This window comes from Gorilla gorilla, chromosome 14 (genome assembly GCF_029281585.2).
Source record: "Gorilla gorilla gorilla isolate KB3781 chromosome 14, NHGRI_mGorGor1-v2.1_pri, whole genome shotgun sequence".
In the NCBI taxonomy this organism is placed as follows: Eukaryota; Metazoa; Chordata; class Mammalia; order Primates; family Hominidae; genus Gorilla; species Gorilla gorilla.
Genome location: NC_073238.2, coordinates 37,425,136 through 37,429,861, shown reverse-complemented (window position 1 = coordinate 37,429,861; position 4,726 = coordinate 37,425,136).

The following is a 4,726-nucleotide window of genomic DNA, read 5'->3' as shown; positions in this document are numbered from 1 at the left end:
CCCCAGAGTGAATGCATTTGGAGGTCAAGCCTTTGGAGAGATAATTAAAGTTAAATGAGGTTCTATGATAAGAGCCCTATTCCAGTGGGACTGGAGCCCTTATTAGAAGAGATTGAGACATGTGAGAGACCACAGGGATTCACACGCTCAGAGGAGACCATGTGAGGACACAGGGAGAAGGTGGCCACCTGCAAGCCAAGGAGACAGGCCTCGAGAGAAACTGAACCTGCTGGCACCTCGACATTGGACTTTCAGCCTTCAGAACTGTGAGGCAACGTTTTACTTGTTTAAGCCACCTAGGCTGTGGTATTTTGTTATGGCACCTCTAGCTGATGTATACAGATACTGATAAGCTGGTATCATCTAGCTTAATTTTTAAAAATGGCATTCAGACTGCCTTGTAGGGAAAAGAGTGCAATGATAGGAGTAGGGTGACAGAAGTTTATTGCAATGGTCCAGGTGGGAGGGGACAGTGGCTTGGGCAGAAGTGGTAGTCATTGTGGAGGAGACAGCAGTTAAGGCTACTTTTTACAGTTGGTGCAGTCTGGTGATGGGTTGGACGTAGGGTAAGAGAAAAAGAGCAGAGCTAAGGAGAATTGCATATTTTGGCCCCCAAACAAATGGATGTCTGGAAAAGCAAGTTTAAGGGGACAGATGAGGAGTTTGGTTTTTGGACATGCTAAATTTGAGTCAACGCAGAAGTGTCAAGTAAGTAGTTAGATAGATGAGTCAGGAATTGAAAGGAGAGGCAGAGATATAAATATGGATGTTTTAAGCCATGACACTGGCTTGGATCAATAAGTGATGGACTGAAGTTAGAGAGAGAAGAGGCTGAAAGCTTAAGCCAGAGGTCACTGGTGAACACCAATATTTAGAGTTTGGGGACATGAGGAGAGAGAGGCAAGTGCTGTGAAAGAAATAGCTAGTGAAATGGAAGGAAAATTAGGAGAGAGTACTCAGGGCCATATCCTAGAGCTACGTGAACGTGGTGTCTTTTGGATCAGGGAGTCGTCAACCAGGGTGAGTTAGGCTAAAAAGTCAGTGGGATTATAGCCCAGAATTGGCCACTGGATTTAGCTTCGTGGAAGTCATTGAAGATTAGTGGAGTGGTAAAGGCAAATGTTCAATTAGAATAATTTCAAGAGAAAATAAAATGAGAAAAATGACAGATAATGCATATTAATAATTTTTTTCAAAGAAATTTGCTGTAAATGGCACTGGATAAATGAGGTGATAGGAAGAAAAGGAAAAGACTCAAGAATAATTTTAAGATAAGAAAAATAATGGATTATTTTAGCTATAAATCGAGCAAAAAATAATAACAAAAGACTAAGGTACATGTATCAGTTGGTGAGAAGTGTCTTTAGAAGATGGAAGACTAAACTCAAAATTCAGAGAATTTGCAAACACTCGATGGTGAGAGGCTGGAAATTGGTTATTGATCATCAGAATTAGGCAGGCCTAGGCTGAAGTTGAGACTCTGCCTCTTTTAGCCTTAAGTAATTTGTTAATCTCTTTACACCTAAATTTTCCTCCTTTGTAAAATGGCTGTTGTGAGCACTGAATTAGAGAATGCATGTAGATACCTAGTCTCTGGCATACATTAAGTGCTCCATGAATGCTGTTTGCTTTTATGAGTGCCTCCTTCTAAATGAGATAAAAATAGAAACAGCATGTTTTAGGGGGAAGCTTTGGTAATTCACTAGCAGAAAGTAAGATCACTATTAGTTGAAAATCACTAGTAAGAGACAGGGCTTGAATGAAGCGGTTTCTGGCCCCACAGCACTTTGCCAGCAGAGAACTGAGCCACGGAAGGAACCCAGCAGAAGTCATCTGGAAAGCCATACTAGGAAATGATAGGAAAAAGTGGGTTTTGGCTAAGGAGAGCTTCTAAGAGGATGGTGGAGGCAGCACCTTGGCGCTCCTGATGGAAAGGCACCACCCGGAGAACTAAAGAGCCGCCCAGCGACAGGAAGAGGAACCCCAGACCAGGGGCCCAGACTCACCCACAGTGGGAGAAACTGCTTCCTCGAGCTTTCTTGATTGGCTGACTGTGGAATGATTTTAGCCACTGAGAGTGAAATTTATGGATCTGAAGAAAGATGCCATTTTCTCTGAGGGGATTTTCGGGAAGAGCAAGCTTCAAGGGTGAGGAATTTATGTCTTGGAGCATCTGTGTTCATAGATAGAATTTGAGTCCCATTGATATGATACTTACATATATAAACCCCTCAGATATGAGATATATATAATCTTCTGCTATGTATCGTATATATTCCTGTGATATGTATTCATATATATTAATATATATTCATATATGTATTTATTATAGGTCTCTCCAGAATTGCAATTTTTGGTAGAATATGTCTTTCAACTTCAATGCTGATTAGATCAAGCTAGAGCTGGCAAAAAAGCAGCTTCCTAGGGTGTTTCCATCTACTGTACTACATTGACTTTTAAGATTCTCCTGGCTAGAAGGCCTTTCCATGTCTGTGCTCCTAGTAAAACTCTTTCTCTTCTTCAAGCTCTTCCCAGCTCCTCATCCTCTATGAGGTCATTTTGGATTCCTCTAGTTCTTACTGAGGGTATTTTCTCTAAGCTATTGATTAATTATTTGCATCATGTGATTTCAATGTCATATGCCATTATATATTTCACAAATTATTTAGTCACTTTTAGTATCTTGCTTGCTTCTTTTGGTGTGTTCATCTGGCTAGGTTTGAATTCCCTGAAACAGTGATCATGTCTTAACTTTATTTTGTATTCTTAACTGTCTTGAGACAATAAATGGTTAAAGCTTTGGTTAGGTAATTGGCTTATGTGAAACAGAAAATACATTGTACATGATCTCTAAAATAAATTGTGCAGCTAAATTTTTGCTTTAAGACATAATTTGTTTCAACACTTCTAAAATAATCTTTTAAAGAGAAATGATTATCACGTTGATATTATAGATGTGTTTTGCTGAAATATTTTTCTTGTTGCTTTTATAAAATAAATCACACATAAGAACGGGAATTTTTTTCTGAACAAACGTCAACAAAACATTGCTAGTAATTAGAGTACTATTCTATTCTGAGAAATAGAACAGATTCAAACATGAGGCATCAAGATAGAGTGGCATCTGGTGGAATGGTATCTGAGTCAGCCTTTCCTGTGATTTTTACAAGAGTGGTAATTTCTTTCTTTTTTTTTTTTTTTTGAGACAGAGTCTCGCACTGTCGCCCAGGCTGGAGTGTAGTGGCGCGATCTCAGCTCACTGCAACCTCTGCCTCCCTGGTTCAAGTGGTTCTCCTGCCTCAGCTTCCCAAGTAGCTGGGACTACAGGCGCGCACCACTACGCCCAGCTAATTTTTGTATTTTTAGTAGAGACGGGGTTTCACAATGTTGACCAGGATGGTCTCGATCTCTTGACCTCATGATCTGCCCACCTCTGCCTCCCAGAGTGCTGGGATTACAGGCATGAGCCATGGCACCTGACCAAGAGTGGTAATTTCAATAATTGAAATTATTTAATTAAATTTTTCATGAGGCTCAAACTTCCTCAACATTTTAAGGCCATTTCCAAGGCAAATTTCAGACATTTGTTATACTTTCCCTGTTTCTCTCCATATATGTTTTTCCAGACATACGAGAATTCTGTTGTGAATCTCTTCAAGAAAGATGATAAAAAGTAACATTGAGGCTCCAAATAAGCACTTCCTTACTGAGCAGTTTGTTCATTCACTCAACAGTCATTTATTGAATGCTACTGTGGGCCAGATGGAATGATGCACAGGATGGAGAAGGCAAAGTCCCCAACGTTAGCAAATTCATTTAATAGATGAATTAGAGGTTTTCAAAGGTTGAAAAACAATGCTTTGTTAATTGGTAGTGTCAGGGAGAGTTCACAATTTTAGTTATGGTTTCTGCGTTATGGATTATTAACAATTCAGCTGTAGGAAAGTTCTAAAATTACATGTTACTCACTCTCTAAATCTCTCTGTTTTGGGCCTTCTCTAAAATAGTAAGATACTTTCCCTACATAGTTCTATTATGAGCTTTTTTTATGCTTAGCACTTCTGGCACCAACCAATCAACACCAACCAAATCTCTGAATTTTTGAACATCAACTATATGCCCTATATTTTCTTTTCTTTTTTTTTTTTTAAGATGGAATTTCGCTCTTGTTGCCCAGGCTGGAGTGCAATGGCACAATCTCAGCTCACCGCAACCTCTGCCTCCCGGGTTCAAGCGATTCTCCTGCCTCAGCCTCCAGAGTAGCTGGGATTACAGGCATGTGCCACCACACCCAGCTAATTTTTTGCATTTTTAGTAGAGACAGAGTTTCTCCATGTTGGTCAGGCTAGTCTCGAACTCCCAACCTCAGGTGATCCGCCCACCTCGGCCTCCCAGAGTGCTGGGATTACAGGCATGAGCTACCGCGCTCAGCCTGTATGTCCTATATTTTCATTTAGTTCCTATGCTAATTACCTGGAGTTAGTGCTGACCCAGCAGGCTGCCTGTACTTCACATGCCAATGCAAGTATTGGGTACCTGGGCAACCCACATTTTGTCCAACTTGGCTAGAAAGTCAGGGATTCCCACCGCCCTCCTCTTAGGTTAATAATTTCTTAGAATGGCTTACAGAACTCAAAGAAACACTTTACTTAGCAACTACTGGTTTATTACAAAGAATATTATCAAGGATACAAATGAACAGCCAGATGAAGAAGTACACAGGGCG